Here is a 9,501-nt window from a genome sequence, read left to right on the forward strand (position 1 = left end):
AATAAGACTTGGGAATATTTAAAGCTTTGAAAGTGGGAGAGGTTTTCTTGTAAGTTGGAAAAGAAGTCTAAGTGCCCCATTTTCAGATCAGGTGGTATCAGAGCTTAAGATTGATTAACCCCACCTTCAAAGAAAGTTATAACAAAATCCTTGATTGACAGAGCAAATATTTCTTGTCTGAAAGGTCTTTGGGTAGTCAAGGATTGATTGTCTAATGGTTATTTGCTTGTTTTACATACTGACTATTTTTTGAGTTTGCAGAGGTAAAGGGAGAGCTACTGATAGCTCAATCCAGGAAGGAAAAAGAGGAAGAAGGGCTAAAGGCATTCTTCTATCCCAAAGGACCTCAAGGTAGTCCTTAAAGCACAAGAGGTTTGTTGCAAAAGGTTGCTGAATAAGCTCTTTATTTATCTTGTTGAAGCTTTTTTGTTCATTGGCATAATGACAACTTCTACAAGTGGGTCCTCAAATTCTGTTTTCTTCACATGATTCTTTCGTGAAGACATGAAGCAAGAATTGTCCACCATGATGGATATGGTGAGAGAAATGTATGAGGATGGAAGGAAGAGCAGCAGACTTAGGGAGCAGTTGAATTCCATGAAGAGAAGCAGTTGCTTTCTGACAAATTGTAGGAAATGGAGAGGCAACTTCATATTGAAAATATGAACCTGAAAAGGATGCATGAGTTGGAGACACAACTCTTTGTTGCCCAAGAAGCCTTAGTTAAGTATCAGCTTGAAGAAGAGGTAAACCATTCTAGTTTGTCTTCAAATTCCTCTAAGGATGCTTATATTGGTTCTTTTGAAAAATATGCTAGAGGTATAGGTTCCAAGCTAATGTCCAAGATGGGCTATGAAGGAAAAGGCTTGGGTAGACATGCACAAGGTATTTTTGAGCCAATAATGATTGAGGAAAGACCTAAGTATTTAGGTCTTGGCTATGGACAAGCTCATGGACAAAGTTCCAAGGTTGCCATGAAGGCCATTGAAATAAATCCAAGAAGAAGTTGCATTACAAAGTGTGAAGATTGTATTAAGGAGGAATGCAATAGCTTGAAACATCATTTGCAGGATGCAGGTGTTCAGAAGCACACTCTTGAACCAGAGAGTTGGGGAGACTCCAACAGCCTTGAAGAGATTGATGGTGTTCCAAAGGGAGCCACTTCTTCATTTGCTTCACTCTGCATGAAGGCAATAAAGGTGAAAGAGAAAGGTATAAATTTGGTTCCAAACATTTTCCTTTTGATTTTTTAAAGCATGGTAAATTTCCACATAAGCATGGGGAAAGAGTTGCATGTTTCTTTTGTGGTTTGGATAACCATAATGTTTCTAGATGTTGAAAGAGAATGGCCACATACAGGAAGCAGAAGAAGGAAAAGAAGCAAGAAGCCAAAGGTCCATTGGACAAGGCAAATCATGCTGTCAAGAGGATGCACATGCAGTGCACTTACTGCCATAAGCAAGGATACCTTGCTGCAAAATGTTGGACTTTGAATCTAGCAATGCTTCCGCAAAAGTTGAAGAAAGTGGAAAGAGAAGATGGCAAAAATGGAAGTGAAGATTCCATGACTGATGTGTCTCAGAATGATTCACATGATTATGCTAATGTGCAGAAAAAGGTAGTATCTTTGAAATGGATTGGTAAGGAATGGTTAGAGTTCTTATCCAATTAAGATTGCATGTCTATTGATGAATCTACATTATATTTCATTTTAGCTTCGAAAGTATAGTGTGCTTAAGTGAAAGATTGAAGGATGAAATGCATGCATGATCATGAGATGCATGGACACAGTGATGTTGATGATTTCCTTGTTTTTGAACATGTATGTGTAATTAACTTGTAGGGTTGATTGCTTTGACATGCATGTGATGCCATGTTGACTTGGGAGAAGTTAACTTGGTCTCCCAATGGAGATAAAGATGTAGTATTTCATCTTTTGAGAAAGAGTCCTAATGGTCTTTTTCTACATGCTTGACTTAAGGGTCATTTGTTTAAAGGCATGTTTTTTGGGTTTGTTATCTAGTCCATCATTTGTATGCAGATGAAGATGTGGAGGTGTTCACAAGCTGTGAAATCTGTTTCTTTTGTTGAAGCAGGAGTTTAGGCCATCCAGTTGTTGTCTATATTTCTGTTGTTGTTAACAGTTGTTGTTGACAGCTTGTCTAACAGATACAAATGAAAGTTTTGTGGAGCAGATGTACTTCACATTTGTTTGAGCCACCTTGGATCAATGATCAAGGCAAAGAAGTTCAAACCACCTTCTATGACCAGTTCAGCAGAAGTTTTGCAGGAAGGCAAGGAGGAAGACAGTTCTTCCCAGGAAGACCAACCCATCCAAGAAGGGAAGTGGCCAGAAAATTTGGTTTAGAGGAACTATGCAAAGGCAAGTGTAGGGAGGCTAAAAGAAGAGGGTGAGTCACTCTCATTTATTGTTCAGATCAATATATCAGTATTTTGGATACCAACGTTTCTTTTAATGGGAAGGCGTGATCCAAAAATGGATCCTGGATAAACCTCTAAGTCTAAAAGACTTCATATAAGAGGTAAAAGATGCCAAATGGCATAAATCCTTTGTAAATCAGAGGAAAATAAAAATCATAGGCTACTCTCAGAAATAGTCTCATTACATAAATCTCCTCATTCTGAATCCAACACAACTTGAATGGGCAATAACGGACTTCAAATGAAGAAGTTATCATAAAAAGAAGTTCCCATTTGTTCTTTGGGAAAGAGGCAAAAATCTGAAGAAACAATGAAATAAGGCCTATCGGAGGCTTAAACCAAATCTGCACAGGAGTCGTCAGATTTGGCCGATCAATGGTCTAGATCCGAGCGGAAATCGCATTCAGTGGTGGCTATCAGAGGATATCGGAGCATAAAATATGGTTATTGTGATCACGACATCGTAATCGGCGATTGCAACGGAGCGATATCACAATCGGTGACCACAATAGAGCACTACATGGCCCAGGGCCAGGGAAAATTTTAAGAACTACCCTAAATTTATAAGTATAATAAATGGGCTAATCCCCATGATACATAGGAAAAATAGGTAATTTTATCAATAATATAATATGCATATATAATTTTTTTGGCAAATCTCTCACCAGATTATATTATCTTGTATAGTGATGGAGAATCTTTAACTGAATTATAAAATCTTGTAAGATCTTGGCAAAACTTTTATTGAATAATAAAACATTGTGAAGTCTTGGCGAATGTTTTGTTAAAGTATGAAACCATGTATGACAATAAGAAAACATATTCATTAAACTATAATATACTAACATACATGTTTGGAAAAAAGAAACATAAGTTTCTCTTCCTACAAACAATGTTCCAAGTTTCAGTGGCCATGTTTGTCAAGGTTCTTAAAATACACTCTTTCATATCCTTCTATTAGTTTTGATAATATTCCACAACAAAGTTCTTGTAGGTGTTGATATTAACAACGAGTTCTGTCAAGTTAGGAAAGATTAATCTTTTCTCTACAACTTTTGTCAAGCTACCACTTTTTTCAAGTTATCAAATTTCTTTCTTATTCCATAGACTCCAACTGCAAGATAAAAAAAAACACATCAAGTTTGTTTACCCCAACATGCCAACAAGTAGAAAGCCCAAACTATATTATATAAGAAAGTATTAGGTATCCCAAAGGCCTGAAGGGGATCTAATTGAAATAAGTGACCATTGTGAGAATCCTTCCAATCAATATATGAATATATAAATGTAGATTTATTATTATTTTAATTGGAAATCTTCAATTAAATAATAAAATTTAATTACGTCTCTCCCAATCTAAATTTCTTATTAGCATAATTCACTACCCTCATATGTCTCGCATTTTTTAACAGCGTTTTAACATGTAGATTAATTTCCTTTCTGGTGAACAATCTCCACCTTTTAGGAAAATATGGTGCAATGGCTCCAACCCCTACAGATCATTAGGACAAACTAAGAATAGCACAGAAGATGAAAGGTTGTACAAACCAGCTTATTTTTCAAACAACTAATCCAACATCAGTACCTAAACTTTTTCATGAAGATATCATATTGAGAATGTTTGAAAAAGGGTGAGAAATCTTCTGTAAGGGTGATGCAGAAAAAGTTAAAAACCAATATTAATGGTGATATTGGTATTTTTTACTAAATTTTGTGAAGTGACTAAATGTAGCTTTAACCATTCACCTTAAGATGTTTTACAATAAAATTTCCTAAGTCTATTTAATATCTTCATTATCATAAAAACCAACCTATATTCATCTTAACTCCACATCTACCACTCTTAGGGGGATGAAATCTATTTATCCCTTTGAGCACTTTGTAGACCCAGAATTAAGATGGATCTAAGATGATAGAATTTCCCCTTTAAATAGTCTATGCTCACATGAATACCATGGTATTACCATGGGTCAATACCATGGGTTATCATAAACCTGAAACTTACAAATTACTATTAGTAATTTATAAAAATTAATAAAATTAATAAATGATTTTTATTTTATTTTTTATTTTAACCAAGTTAAAATGTTTAACATACATTAAATTACAACATTCATTTTTACTCTTGATCCACCAAGCCCTGAGAGGGATCAAATATTTTTTCACTCTCTGCTAGTTTGCATATCATGATATTTGATCCCTCTCGGGGCTTAGTAGATCTAGAGTAAAGATGGATCTATGCTGGTTTAATTCCTCCATTTAAATAGGCTACATTTCACGTGAATACCATGGGTCAATACCATGTGCCATTTTTAATTTTATTAATAATAATATTAGGGTTAATAATTTGTTTTGCATGGTATTAATAATAATCTAGCCCATGGTATTTGGCCCATAGTATTTTGCCCATAGGTTTCTGTTGGAAATAATACTGAGAGGGGGGTTGAATCAGTATTATCAGGTCAATTATTTTTCATATCACAATCAGATTTGTATATGCTACTTCAGTTAGTAAAAATCGCGTATGTACGCAATTGCAGTTAAAGAAACCAACGTATAACCAATAGACTTGTAATTTAAATTATTCTTCAGATGTTGATCATTAATCTGTGCATCAAACCATATAAACAATAACCAGGAACAGTGAAACAGAACAGGCAGTCACACACAAGAACACAAGATATAAGGTGGAAACCCAATGTGGGTGAAAACCACCTGCTGCAATTCGTCTCTATCTTCTTTTAATTAGAAACTTCTTTTTACAATGTTTCTGTACTGGTGCAGTCTTGTACCAGTACGTAGGCTGCTATCTGCAGAAGGATACAACCTTCTCTCATTCTCTAGCTTCTCCTGGAAGGGAGCTACAACCCCCTTATCTCTTGTACTAGCTGAGGTACTAGTACGTAGGTGCTGACCTACAGAAGGTTACAACCTTCTCTTTTCTTCCAGGGACCACGTTTCATAAATTTTCAGACTGGATCCATGAATAACATCAATCAAACATCAAGTATATCTGCATCAACCAATCTCCTTTGTACAAACCAATACTGAATCAACCAATCACTTCTCAGAAAGTTGTAACCAAAATACAATGAAAGTAACTAGAACCAATCCTGAACCCAGAACCTTGCAACGATAAATAGAAGTAGCTAAAACATATTTCATGAGATGTACGCTACTTCAATATGCATAACCTGTGTGCATATGCTGATGTATTAAGGCCAACCTACGGATATGTTATTTTGAATTACTGAACCAACGTGTATACGGGCCTCTGCTGTGCTAAACCTACGTATGGATCTATAAAAGATAATTTACCCTTTTCATTTATTGACATTAGTTATAACCAGGTTATCATATTTATAGATCAAGTCATGCGCCAAATATAACAGATCAAAATCACACAAAGATACTATTATTCAAGCCTTAGGATCTTGACCCATCAGTAGAACTTATCCTTCTCCTTGCGCTTAGGTTCCTCCTTGATTCAGATCCAACTATGCACCATAACCCAATGACCAGTATTCTAGATCTTGCTCTTCATCAGATATTCAATGCTTGAGTGAATACCTTTGCCTAATGATCTCCTTTTCCTTTTATAGTCTTAGACTTTACTCAATACCATGGTCCAAAACCATAAATAATTAATACCTTGGACCAAATACCTGGGTTCAACACTTCAGACGAGATACCATGGTCCAAAACCATAGGCACAAATACCAAGGACTAAATACAATGGACCAAAAATAAGTTTTCTCACACGTACGTGCTTTTCTTTGCATGAAAGTGCGTGCATACGTATACACACCTTTTGATCATATATCCCGCGTGTATATGCGCCTTGGTTAAGAGGAACCTACGTATATCTCTTTTTCCTTCATTCTGAGAGCCTGAACTGTGATTTGTCATTTGAGTGAGTTGCCATCAAGGACAACACCTATGTCATAATGCCAACAATCTCCCCCTTTGGACTTGATGGCAACCCCAAGTCACTCAAAGTCATTCTCCCCCTTTGAAATCAAGGGAAAAGGGTTTTTCTCCCCCTAAATACATGTTGAAATATCTGCTTTCCTGTGCTGTCCATGCTCCCCCTGACTGTAGGCAAGGTCTGCAAAAAGATGTTCTACAAAAAAATAACATGACTCTATACATTATAAATGACCTTCCTATCAACAAGGACTCATACATACATCCATCTCCCAAACAAGTGGGGATATACCAATATTGACTCATCCACCTAATCAAGTGGGGATACACCAAAAGTTTACACATGATAAAACAAGAACATTACATCATCCATCCCAGGCATAGTGGGGAAACAAAAATAGGCCATTACATGACCTTGATAAGAAAATAAATACATGACATAGAGATGAAATATCTTCAACAAAAGTATGATATTCATCAACAACTATCATTAGCAACATTTTTCAATCATCATTCAGACTAGCAACCATGTTCTTCCTCAACACCTGTTCCACCAGAAACCAAAAAAACTGTGAAATTGGACCAAGATCTTCTAAGATAATGCCAAAAATGAATTATTAGAAGTATATGCTCCCCCTGAACCTGTGCTAGATGGTCTCTGTCAGACCCATATCAGACTCTTTTCATCCCGATTCTGGCCATTTGATTTCCTTCAAACCAACATATATGCGATTGTATCCACTGAAACCTGCGTATGTACACGGATGCTCCTCATGAAAATTGCGTACACCCACTTTTCTCTGCAACAGATAAGTTTCAACAACAAGATGATGCATCAACTACTCCTAGCTTTTGTCTGAGGTATTCAAATGTCTCCCTGGGTAGTGGTTTAGTGAGTATATCAGGAACCTGTTCCTTTGAGGGAACATACTCCAATTTGACCTTTTGTTCAAACACTTGTTCTCGAAGAAAATGATATTTGATAGGTATGTGCTTGGTCTTTGAATGCATGACTAGATTCTTGGAAATATTGATTGCACTTGTATTATCACATAAAATGGAGAGAGGTGGAGTACAATTGATTTGAAAGTCTTGCAAAGTTTGCATCATCCAAAGGAGTTGTGTGCAGCAAGATGCAGCAGCCACATATTCTACTTCAGATGTAGATAAAGCAATAGAACTTTGTTTCTTGCTGAACCAAGATATTAATCTGGAACCCATAAAGAATGCACCACCAGTAGTGCTTTTTCTGTCATCCACACTTCCTGCTCAATCTGCATCTGTGTATGCATGAAGTGTGAGATCTGTATCTCTAGGATACCATAAGCCATAGTTTTGTGTTCCTTGAAGATATTTGAAAATCCTTTTAACCGCTTGAAGGTGTGCTTCTTTTGGATTTGCCTGGAATCTTCCAACTATTCCCACTGCATGCATGATGTCTGGTCGGGTACCTGTTAGATAGAGCAGACTACCAATCATGGATCTATAGGTTGGTTGATGTACTATTGCTGATTCATCATTTGCACTAAGGCTGCATCCTGTTACCACAGGGGTACAAACTGGTTTTGAATCTTCCATGCCATATTTCTTCAAGATCTGCTTGAGGTACTTGGTTTGAGATAAAAGGATATCGTCTTTATTTTGTTGGACTTGTAAGCCAAGAAAATATGTCAGCTCACCAAGCAAGGACAGTTCGAATTCTTTCTGCATCACCTAGGCAAAGTTTTGACTCATGGCTTCTTCATTGCTACCAAAGATGATATCATCAACATACACAACAAGTATTAGCAATTTATCATTATCAATTTTTATATATAGATTGTTATCTACTGATCCTTTTGAAAAACCTTATTGATGGAGGTATTTGTCGAGACGATAATACCAAGCCCTTGGACCCTGTTTAAGACCATACAGTGCCTTCTTAACTTTGCATACAAGTTTTGGATCATTTCCAAGGATGAATCCATCAGGTTGCTCGATATACACTTCTTCTTCTAAGTCTCCATTTAAAAAGGCAAATTTCACATCCATTTGAAATACTTTGAACTTCTGAAAGCTAGAAAGAGCAAGAAACATTCTTATGGCTTCAAGTCTAGCAACCGGTGCAAAAGTTTCTTCAAAGTCTTTACCTTCTTGTTGAGCATACATGTACAAACAAGTCTGGCCTTGTTTCTGATAACATCTCCATTTTCATTTAGCTTTTTTTTTAATATCCATTTTTTCCCTATGACATTCTTATCATTTGGTCTAGGAACCAACTCCCAAGTGTTACTCTTTTCAATCTGCTCAAGTTCTTCATTGATGGCCTTGACCCAGCATTCATCTTTGCATGCTTCACTTACATTTTGTGGTTCAGTGGAGGAAAGTAATGCTAAATAGCTTGAAGCTTCTGAGATAGTTCTTCTTGTTTGTACACCTACCTCTTTCGTCCCCAAAATTTGAGTTTCTAGATGATTCTTCTGAACATACCTAGATGGAGTCTTTTCTTCTACCCTTATCTATTCTTCTGGTGCCTCATGGGTTTCTTCTTCATCATAAGTCTGATTTTATGTTGAAGGATAGTCCTCATCATCTTCGAAATCTTCAGATTTTACTTGCCTAGGAATGTTTCCTTCTTCATCAACCACTACATCAATACTTTCAACAATTTTTCCAAGTCTTTATTGTAACATTTATATCCTTTTTTGTGGAGAGATTAACCAAGGAGAATGCCTTCATCTGCTCTAGGTTCAAACTTGCCAAGGTTTTGATCAGTCCTTTTGATGTAACATTTGCTTCCAAAAATTTTGAATTATTTTACCGTAGGAGTCTTACCATACCAAAGTTCATGAGGAGTTTGAGTGTTGTTCACCCAGACGTTTGTCTTGTTGAGAATAGTAATTGCAGCAAATGCAGCTTCACCCTAGAAGGTTGCGGGAGTTCCAGACTCATCAAGCATAGCACGAGCCATTTTTTGAACCATTTTGTTCATCCTTTCCACTACTCCATTTTTCTAAGGAGTCCTTGCTATAGAGAATTCCCTTCTTATTCCATGTTCTTCACAAAAATCTAAAAATTCATTCGAGGTAAATTCCCCTCCTCGATCAGACGTGAGGCATTTGATTCTGTGATCCGATTCATTTTCAACCAAGG

Source organism: Pinus tabuliformis, chromosome 5_1 (genome assembly GCF_031772625.1).
Source record: "Pinus tabuliformis cultivar Carrire ecotype Pingquan chromosome 5_1, CPIR1, whole genome shotgun sequence".
In the NCBI taxonomy this organism is placed as follows: Eukaryota; Viridiplantae; Streptophyta; class Pinopsida; order Pinales; family Pinaceae; genus Pinus; species Pinus tabuliformis.